Below are 11,094 nucleotides of genomic sequence, written 5' to 3'. Positions count from 1 at the left end.
CTCACACACGTGAGGCCAGCTCTACCACTGAGGTACAGCACCAGTCCCTGTTTGCTAGTTCTTTTTTTTTTTTTTTTTTTTTTACTTTATTTTTTTTTTTAATTTTTTTATTTTTTTTTTATTTTATTGTAAACAAATGGGATACATGTTGCCTCTCTGTTTGTACATGGCGCAAAGGCATACCATTTGTGTAATCATAAATCCACATACAATAATGTTGTTTGATTCATTCTGTTATTTTTTCCCCTTCCCCCCACCCCTCCCACCCCTCTTTACCCTCTATACAGTACTTTCTTCCTCCATACTTGCCCCCCTCCCTAACCCTAACTCTAACCCTAACACTAACCCTTCCCTCCCCCCCATTATGTGTCATGCTCCACTTATTAGCGATATCATTCGTCCCTTGTCTTTTTGAGATTGGCTTATCTCACTTAGCATGATATTCTCCAATTTCATCCATTTGCCTGCAAATGCCATAATTTTGTCATTCTTTATGGCTGAGTAATATTCCATTGTGTATATATACCACAGTTTCTTTATCCACTCGTCAATTGAAGGGCATCTAGGTTGGTTCCACAATCTGGCTATTGTGAATTGAGCAGCTATGAACATTGATGTGGCTGTATCTCTGTAGTATGCTGATTTTAGATCCTTTGGGTATAGGCCAAGGAGTGGGATAGCTGGGTCAAATGGAGGGTCCATTCCAAGTTTTCTAAGGAATCTCCACACTGCTTTCCAGAGTGGCTGCACTAATTTGCAGCCCCACCAGCAATGTATAAGTGTACCTTTCTCCCCACATCCTCGCCAACACCTGTTGCTTGTATTTTTGATAATCGCCATTCTAATTGGGGTGAGATGGAATCTTAGGGTGGTTTTGATTTGCATTTCTCTTATTACTAGAGATGTTGAACATTTTTTCATATGTTTATTGATTGCTTGTACATCTTCTTCTGTGAAGTGTCTGTTCATTTCCTTAGCCCATTTGTCGATTGGATTATTTGTATTCTTGGTGTAGAGTTTTTTGAGTTCTTTATAGATTCTGGAGATTAGTGCTCTATCTGAAGTATGATTGGCAAGGATATTCTCCCACTCTGTAGGCTCTTTCTTCACATTACTGATAGTTTCCTTTGCTGAGAGAAAGCTTTTTAGTTTGAATCTATCCCAGTTATTGATTCTTGCTTTTATTTCTTGTGCTATGGGAGTCCTGTTGAGGAAGTCTGGTCCTAGGCCGACATGTTGAAGATCGGGACCTACTTTTTCTTCTATAATCTGCAGAGTCTCTGGTCTGATTCCAAGGTCCTTAATCCATTTTGAGTTGAGTTTTGTGCAGGGTGAGAGATATGGGTTTAGTTTCATTCTGTTGCATATGGATTTCCAATTCTCCCAGCACCATTTGTTGAAGAGGCTATCTTTTCTCCATTGCATATTTTTGGCGCCTTTGTCTAGTATTAGAAAGTTGTATTTATTTGGGTTTGTGTCCGTGTCCTCTATTCTGTACCATTGATCTACCTGTCTATTTTGGTACCAGTACCATGCCGTCTTTGTTACTATTGCTTTGTAATAAAGTTGAAGTTCGGGTATTGCGATACCCCCTGCTTCATTTTTCCTGCGAAGGATTGCTTTAGCTATTCTGGATTTCTTATTCTTCCAGATGAATTTCATGATTGCTTGCTCTATTTCTGTAAGGTACGTCATTGGGATTTTAATTGGGATTGCATTGAATCTGTATAGCACTTTTGGTAGTATGGCCATTTTGACAATATTAATTCGGCCTATCCAAGAACATGGGAGATCTTTCTATCTTCTAAGGTTTTCTTTGATTTCTTTCTTTAGTGTTCTGTAGTTCTCATTGTAGAGGTCTTTCACCTCTTTTGTGAGATTGATTCCCAAGTATTTTATTTTTTTCGATGCAATGGTGAATGGGGTAGTTTTCATAATTTCTCTTTCTGAGGATTCCTCACTTATGTATAAAAATGCATTGGATTTATGAGCATTGATCTTGTAACCTGCCATTTTACTGAATTCACTTATGAGTTCTAACAGTTTTCTGGTGGAATTTCCTGGTTCCTCTAAGTATATAATCATATCATCCGCAAATAGGGATAGTTTGAGTTCTTCTTTTCCTATTCGTATTCCTTTAATTTCCTTGGTCTGTCTAATTGCTCTGGCTAGAGTCTCAAGAACGATATTGAATAGGAGTGGTGAAAGAGGGCATCCCTGTCTTGTTCCAGTTTTTAGGGGGAATGCTTTCAGTTTTTCACCATTTAGAATGATATTAGCCATGGGCTTAGCATAGATGGCCTTTACAATGTTAAGGAATGTTCCCACTATCCCTATTTTTTCTAGTGTTTTGAGCATGAAGGGGTGTTGTATTTTATCAAATGCTTTTTCTGCATCTATTGAAATAATCATGTGGTTCTTGACTTTAAGTCTATTGATATGGTGAATTACATTTATTGATTTCCGGATGTTGAACCAACCTTGCATCCCTGGGATAAAACCCACTTGATCGTGGTGCACTATCTTTTTAATATATTTTTGTATGCGATTTGCTAAAATTTTATTGAGAATTTTTGCGTCAATGTTCATTAATGATATCAGTCTGAAATTTTCTTTCCTCGATTTATCTCTGTCTGGCTTGGGTATCAGGGTAATATTGGTTTCATAGAATGAGTTTGGGAGGGTACCCTCCTCTTCTATTTCATGGAATACTTTGAGAAGTATTGGAATGAGCTCTTCTTTAAAGATTTTGTAGAACTCGGCTGAGAACCCGTCTGGTCCCGGACTTTTCTTTGTTGGTAGGCTTTTGATGACCTCTTCTACTTCATTACTTGAAATTGATCTATTTAAATTTTGTATGTCCTCCTCGTTCAATTTAGGCAATTCATATGTCTCTAGAAACCTGTTGATGTCTTCGAAATTTTCTATTTGGTTAGAATATAGATTTTCAAAATAGCTTCTAATTATGTTTTGTATTTCAATCGTGTCTGTTGTGATATTTCCTTGTTCATTCCGAATTTTGGTGATTTGGGTTTTCTCTCGTCTTCTCTTTGTTAGAGTGGCTAAGGGTTTATCAATTTTGTTTATTTTTTCAAAGAACCAACTATTTATTTTGTCAATTTTTTGTATAGTTTCTTTTGTTTCAATTTCGTTGATTTCAGCTCTGAGTTTAACTATTTCCTGTCTTCTACTACTTTTGGTGTTGGTCTGTTCTTCTTTTTCTAGGGCTTTGAGCTGAAGTGTTAGGTTGTTTATTTGTTGATTTCTACTTCTTTTATTGAATGCGCTCCATGAAATAAATTTTCCTCTAAGTACTGCTTTCATAGTGTCCCAAAGATTTTGATATGATGTTTCTTTGTTCTCATTTACCTCTAGGAATTTTTTAATTTCCTTCCTAATATCTTCTGTTATCCATTCATCATGTAATAGCATATTGTTTAATCTCCAGGTGTTGGAGTAGCTTCTGTTTTTTACTCTTTCATTTATTTCTAACTTCAATCCATTATGATCTGATAGAATACAAGGTAGTGTCTCTATCTTCTTGTATTTGCTTACATTAGCTTTGTGGCATAATATATGGTCTATTTTAGAGAAGGATCCATGTGCTGCTGAGAAGAAAGTGTATTCGCTCTTGGTTGGATGGTATATTCTATAAATGTCCGTTAAGTCTAAATTATTGATTGTGTTATTGAGATCTATGGTTTCTTTGTTCAATTTTTGTTTGGAAGATCTGTCCAGTGGTGAGAGAGGCGTGTTAAAATCACCTAGTATTATTGTGTTATGGTCTATTTGGTTTCTGAAATTGAGAAGGATTTGTTTGACATACATGGATGAGCCACTGTTTGGGGCATAGATGTTTATGATTGTTATGTCTTGCTGATTTATGGTTCCCTTAAGCAGTATGTAATGTCCTTCTTTATCCCTTTTGACTAGTTTTGACTTGAAGTCCACCTTATCTGTAATGAGGATGGATACCCCAGCTTTTTTGCTGAGTCCATGTGCATGATATGTTTTCCCCCATCCTTTCACCTTTAGTCTATGTGTATCTCTTTCTACGAGGTGAGTCTCTTGCAGGCAACATATTGTTGGATCTTTCTTTTTGATCCAATCTGCCAGTCTATGTCTTTTGATTGATGAGTTCAGGCCATTAATATTCAGGGTTATTATTGAGATATGATTAGTATTCCCGGTCATTTGGTTCATTTTATTTATTTATTTATTTATTTATTTATTTATTTATTTATTTTGAGACAACTTGGTTCTTCCTTTATTTGACAATTCCTTTAGGATGGTTCCTCCCATTGCTGATTTGTTTCTTTGTTTTTCATCTCTTCCTCATGGAATATTTTGCTGAGAATGTTCTGTAATGCTGGCTTTCTTTTTGTAAATTCTTTTAGCTTTTGTTTATCATGGAAGGATTTTATTTCATCATCAAATTTGAAGGTAAGTTTTGCTGGGTATAAGATTCTTGGTTGGCATCCATTTTCTTTCAGAGCTTGAAAAATGTTGTTCCAGGCCCTTCTAGCTTTTAGGGTCTGGATTGAAAAATCTGCTGATATCCGTATTGGTTTCCCCCTGAATGTAATTTGATTCCTCTCTCTTGCGGCCTTTAAAATTCTGTCTTTATTTTGTATGTTGGGCATTTTCATTATAATGTGCCTTGGTGTGGGTCTGTTGTAATTTTGTATATTTGGAGTCCTATAAGCCTCTTGTACTTGATCTTCCATTTCATTCTTCAGATTTGGGAAATTTTCTGATAGTATTTCATTGAATAGATTGTTCATTCCTTTGGTCTGTTTCTCTAAGCCTTCCTCAATTCCAATAATTCTCAAATTTGGCCTCTTCATGATATCCCATAGTTCTTGGAGATTCTGTTCATGATTTCTTACCATCTTCTCTGTTTGTTCAACTTTGTTTTCAAGGTTAAATATTTTATCTTCAATGTCTGATGTTCTGTCTTCCAGGTGTTCTATTCTATTGGTTATGCTTTCTATGGAGTTCTTAATTTGGTTTATTGTTTCCTTCATTTCAAGGATTTCTGTTCGGTTTTTTTTTCAATATCTCTAACTCTTTATTGAAGTGATCTTTTGCTTCCTGTATTTGCTCTTTTAACTGTCGATTGGTGCGATCATTCAGTGCCTGCATTTGCTCTTGCATCTCGTCATTTGCTTCCCTGAGCATTTTAATTATGTACATTCTGAACTCCCTTTCTGTCATTTCTTCTGCCATGCTGTCGTTGGGTTTCATTGATGTAACATCTAGATTTGTTTGCAGCATTTTCTTTCCTTGTTTTCTCATATTGTTCAGGTATCAGTTGACCGCTGTGATATTGCAGATTTCCTCTATTGTCTTATAATATCCCTGAAGATTTCTATTATATTCCCTCTTAGTCTTCAGTAGCCTGAAATCTTGGAGGAAGTTGATAATGCAGTGCTCCACAAGGGAGCTGACTCCCTAGGGGTGGTGGCCTTCTGGTGGGGTATATTCCCTGCTAGTGGGCAGAGGTACCTTCACTTGCTGATGAATGGTCATCCAGAAGGGACGTAGGTTGTGGGCTGATGCAAGACCAGTTTGGGCCTGTGTCTCTGATTTTACGGTCCTTTTGGGAGAACCTCACCCAACAGGGAGGAGTCACCCGGTGGGGAGGTCTCGCTGGTCGGTTTTCCTTCCAGAGGTTCCGTTCAATTCACAACTACCGCCTGGGCTGGGCAGCCTTCTTCTGCAATGATCCCAGGGACCCGGACCTACCTCCTGGGCCTGGAAGCCTCACCCTTCACAAAGGAATCTCCTTCGGCTGCCTCTCCTCAGAGAAGCTGCCTGCAGTCCTGGAGCCTTCGCTCCGCCCCTCAGTTTGTCTGTGGGGCCCTTCCACCAAGAAGCCGGCTAGGACCCTGCTCTGCACTTTTCGCCTGGCTATGCGGCCCCTCCTCTGAGCAGCCACCTGGAGCCCCTTACAATCGCTCCGAGTCCCAGTGACCCGCCACTTGCCTTTTCCTCCGGCAGCCACCTGTTGTTCTGTGCGGTCGCTCTAAGACCAAGTGACCCACCACGCACCACTTTCTCCACCAGGCAGTTACCCAGAGATCTGGTGCGTCACGAGTCCCAAGAACTCACTGTGCACCTTCTTGTCCCGACTGCCTCCCGTAGCCCTGGTGCAGTCACTTCGAGCCCAAGCACCCCGCCGGGCTCCTCCTCCTTCTCCAGACAACCCCCCTATGTTCAGGAGCGGATGCTCTGGGACCAAACCACTCACCATGCTGTTCCACCGGATAGCCGCCCAGAGCCCTGGCGCAGCTGTTCCAATTCCAAGCGACGTGCTGAGCCCGTATTTCTCCTTCTCCTCTGGGCAGCCCCCCGGCTGCTTTGAGTTGGTCCCAAGTCTCTCAATATCTCCTTTTCTTGAGTCCTGAGTTCACGCTGCTCCTCCGGATAGCCGCCCGGAGCCCTGGCGCAGCTGATCCAATTCCAAGCGACGTGCTGAGCCCGTATTTCTCCTTCTCCTCTGGGCAGCCCCCTCTTCAATGCTCCCAGCTGTCTGCGATCACTGCTCCGGCGGGGGGAGGGGCGCCTCGCGGCCGTTCTACTTTGCAAAGATCCCTGCTTTTGGGGCTACCGCCCCGTCCAGGACTCCTGCCCCGTCCGGGACGCCTGCCCAGTGGGAGATTCTCGCCCGGCTGCTTTGAGTTGGTCCCAAGGCTCTCTATATCTCCTCTTCTTGAGTCCTGAGTCCTGGAGCAACACGAAACGCAGCCACCCTCTAGTCCGCCATCTTGAATCCCTTGCTAGTTCTTTTATGGTAAAATTTTTTTCTTGTATTTAGAAAATTGTAAGCTCTTTTCCAATATTTTGTTGTTATTGTTGGTGGGAGTCTATATTTGTATTTGCTTCAATAGGAGGTAAAGGTATTTATATCCTGGTCCAGATTTCTCTTAGTGTAGAGATTGACACACCATATATGTAGAATAAATGGAGGCCCCACATACTTACTTACTTAGTAGCTTTTGAATACTAATGGGAACCTCTCCAAACACAGAAAAGCCAGTACATGGAGATGTTTTTGTCTTCATTTTGCTCATAGGAAAACTACTTACAATGCCCTTTCAGTTGGGTTTAATTCCAGCTCCTCATTTTAGTCGGGTCATGAAGCTTTCTCTATAATGATCATTACAAACCTAGTTTCAAGAAATGACAATTTAAATCAAGATCCAACCTTGACTTTCAGTCCACAAGTTCATCTGTGACAATCTGACAATGGTGAGCTTCACCTGAGACTGTACCTCAGGTGAACAGTGGTTAAGAGATCCCCACCCTTTGGTTTTCTCCTCTTTCTCTCTTTCTCTCTCTCCCTTTTTGATACCAGAGCTTAAACACAAGTGTCTTAATCACTGAGGCACATCACCATCCCTTTTTATTTTTTATTTTGAGGCAGGGGACAGGGTCTTGTTAAGTTGTCTAGGGTCTCGCTAGGTTGCTGAGGCTGGCTTTGAACTTGCAATCCTCTTGCCTCAGCCTCCCAAACCACTGGGATTAAAGCACCACATGCCCTGCACCCTTTGTTTCTGAGAAATGGCAAATCCGCAAAGAACATTCCACATTTCCAACTTCCACATATTCTGAGAAAAGACCCACCTTCACGTTTTCTTAATGACTCAAATGAGATTCAGTTTCCTCCTCCCTGTTTATATACCCATAAGGCTTGGGGGACTCTCTTGTTAACCTGCCTCTTCCTTGGCCCCCTTTCTTTTCTTTTCTTTTTTTTTTTTTTCACTGTTCAAGGTTTATTTGATGTTTCAGTTGGTATGACAAATGGTTAGCTGGTTGCATTGTTCATTTGTAGATCTTTCTTTTTACATTATGTGGAAATGTACACTATGAATGCATACAATACACAAAATAAAATCCTTTAGAACAGTTATACACAAGAAATGCAATATTGGATTTAACATTGGATCCCAGGATGTGACTGAATGAAAAAATAAAAAGTGAACTAGGTTACGGTTGATGAAGTTATATATCACACATCTGGTTTGAAGGGCAACTGGAGCCTGTGCAACATTGGCAGTGGTACCTATTTTACCCTGTTTTAGGACTACACAAGCTAAGTACCATCCAGCATCAGGATATCTGTAGGGTTTTATAAGCCATTCCTATTTCTAACTTTAGGATATTGATGTTTTCCCCAGGCTCTCTGCTTTAATCACAGATCAGATAAAAAGGACAACATGCACAGTCTCCAACTAAAATTCTGTTGTATCCTAGACAGTGAAATGGTATGACATTAGAAGCCTTTAAAATCGTAGCTCTTTTTGGATCCCCCAAAGTGTACCTGCATTCTTATTCAAACATGCCTCTTCCTCAGGAGTCAAATTTACCTTCACAACATCTGAGATTCCATTTTGTCCCAAGATGCAAGGCACACATAGAAAAGCATCATCCTTTATTCCATAGAGACCCTTAATCATGGTGGAAATCAGATGCACTTGCCTACGATTCTTCATTATACCTTCTGCAACAGATAGTTGCAGACAGACAGTCCAGTGCCCAGCCTTTTAGTGTGATCGCCTCATAAGCACTGTCAACCACCTGCTTATGAAACTCTTTCCAATGTTCTTTATCTGCATCAGTGCCTAAAGCTGGGTGCAGATTCTTCAAGGAGACACCAGCAACATTCACTACACTCCATACAGGTACACTAGAGTCTCCATGCTCCCCAAGGACCCACCCATGACAGCTTAATGGGTGAAGTCCCAGCCTTTCCCCCATCAGGTAATGGAACCGGGCTGAATCCAGATTGCAACCACTTCCAATAATACAGTTTTTGGGAAAAGCCACTTATCTTCCAAGACACATAGGTCAAGATATCTACTGGATTGGAAACAACAAGCAACTTGCAGTGTGGGTTGTATCTTACAACATTAGGAATGATGAATTTTTAAAGATGTTCACATTACACTGGACCAAATTGAGACGGCTTTCTCCCTCTTGCTGACGTGCCCCAGCTGTGATAATAAAGAGCTTGGAGTTTGCAGTCACACTATAGTCTTTGCCACAGACAATTTTTGGTGTTCTAAGGAAAAGGCTGCCATGCTGGAGATCCATCATCTCTCCCTTCAATTTATCTTCCATGACATCAACAAGAGCAAGTTCATCTGCCAAGTCCTTCATTAAGATACTGATGACCCAAGTCATGCCAACAGCACCAACCCCAACAACTGTAATCTTATTCTGGGGGACCTGTTTTTCCTTAAGAAGATTCACAGTCAGCTGATTCTTGAGACTTGCCATCTTGGACTTGGAACCAAGTGGGTAGTGCATGTTGAGAAGGCATCGGGGGCATGCAGCAATGGAATCTGCACTCAGCAGCAGCATCTCCAGCCCCCTTTATTTTCTTTTATATGGTTCCTCTTTTGTGAACATTTTGCTAGTTGCAGTAGCCAAATAAAACAATCTCCTTCACTAACTGGTGCGTTTTCTCTTTGATAGTGTGGTGCTGTGACTCAGATGGGATTGGAATTCACCTTCAGATGCCTCCTGCTGACTCCTTCCCCATAATGGGGTTCCTCAGAGACCTCTGTGCTCTGTTCTTGACTGCCTGTCCTGGCACTCAGTGGGGCATCTGATCCCTGGTCCTTATGTATTGGTAGAATAATAAAGATTTGATTTTGATTATTTTTCAGTACTCATTTGATTTCAGGTGCTGCTTCTTTTGATTTCATGGCCTGACCTTTTGGTGATTTCTGGAAATGGATTGATGATTTGAAAAACTCTTATTTTTCTGAGTGAAAGACAACAAAGATTGTTATTCTCTTTGGTTTGTCTGTCTAATCTGAACTTAAATCAATTAAGAATTCATACCTACTTGAAAAAGAACAGGTCTTTGATAGGAAATGATGATTTTTTGTAAGTTAGTGTTCATTCTTGATCCAGGGTTGAAATTTTAGAATTGAATTTATATATACTCCATGTCTGTTTATTGTGTAATATTTCTATATATCTCCATGATGTTAATAAATTTGCTTATAAAATCTCTCAAAGGAGATGGGCATGGTCCTGCATGCCTGTAATCCCAGCCACTCAGGCTGAGGCAGGAGGATCACAGCTCATGGCCAGCCTGGGCAAATTAGTGAGGCCCTGTCTCAAAATTTTAAAGTGTGGGGGTGTGGAGGACAGACTGGTGTTGTACCTTGGTGGTAAAGCATCTCTGAGTTCAATCCGCAGTACTGAAAAGAAAATCTCTTAAAGGAACTCTATTCTAACTGTTTAGAGTTAAATAAATGTTTATATAAGTTGAATTTGCCTAAATTTCCCAGAAATTAAGAAAATTGAACTGTACTTTTAATGTGCAAAAAATAAATGTTATAGAAACTAATGCAAAGGTTTTAAGAAATCAAATTCACATAAGTTTAGGAAATTTCATCAAATAAAATTAGTTTAAGATATTTGGTTTAATTTTTAAAAACCTATGTCTCTTCTGATTTAAGTATGAGATTTATATATATAGATTTTATTCTACTTAAGCATATTCTTAAACTTACACAAGCTTGGTGGTCAAATAAGCTAGTTCATTTCTATTTAATGTTTAAGATTATGCAAAATGTAAATTCATGTTTAACCAAATTGAATCATTATTCTGACAAACTATGTAATTATGTTTTATAGCATATAGCTTGAAGATAATTTCCAAGATCTTTAGGTAATTTAAAATCTTGGACCGATACTAAATTGAGTTAATTAATGGGTATTCATTAGATAATTAAATCATTTCTAAGTAAGAATACTGAAACCTTAATTCCTATACATACTTTAAGCTTATACTTTGTGCCTTTCATCTTTATAATGGTACAGAAAGGCTATACAAACTTGAGTCTGTTAATAAAGTATTCATTTTACCACTCTGAGTTGTTCTATAAAGGATGTGTATGTAAAAGTAACTGGAAAAGTAACTGGAGGTTCATGGGAAGAGAACTTTGTTGTGATCACAGTTAAGGTTTGATGTGTTTATTTATAAGATGGCAAAGTAAGCTCTCATGTCAGATATTACATTGATGCAAAGCTGGCATCTGGTGTTTCTCTCTTTTGCAGTGATCCTTCCCT

General features: G+C 39.6%; 1 pseudogene across 1 annotated transcript; it reads right to left on the bottom strand.

Annotated features, from left to right (window-relative positions):
* Positions 1 to 8,201: 8,201 nt before the first annotated feature.
* LOC306670358 (L-lactate dehydrogenase A chain-like) lies at positions 8,202 to 9,293 on the bottom strand (annotated as a pseudogene). Its single transcript has one exon. The product of its transcript is annotated as an L-lactate dehydrogenase A chain-like (transcript).
* Between the last annotated feature and the right edge of the window lie 1,801 nt (positions 9,294 to 11,094).

Source organism: Sciurus vulgaris (assembly GCF_902686455.1).
Source record: "Sciurus vulgaris genome assembly, chromosome: 10".
Lineage (NCBI taxonomy): Eukaryota > Metazoa > Chordata > Mammalia > Rodentia > Sciuridae > Sciurus > Sciurus vulgaris.
Note: the sequence above shows the minus strand (reverse complement) of the source record. Positions and strands in the feature narration are given on the sequence as shown.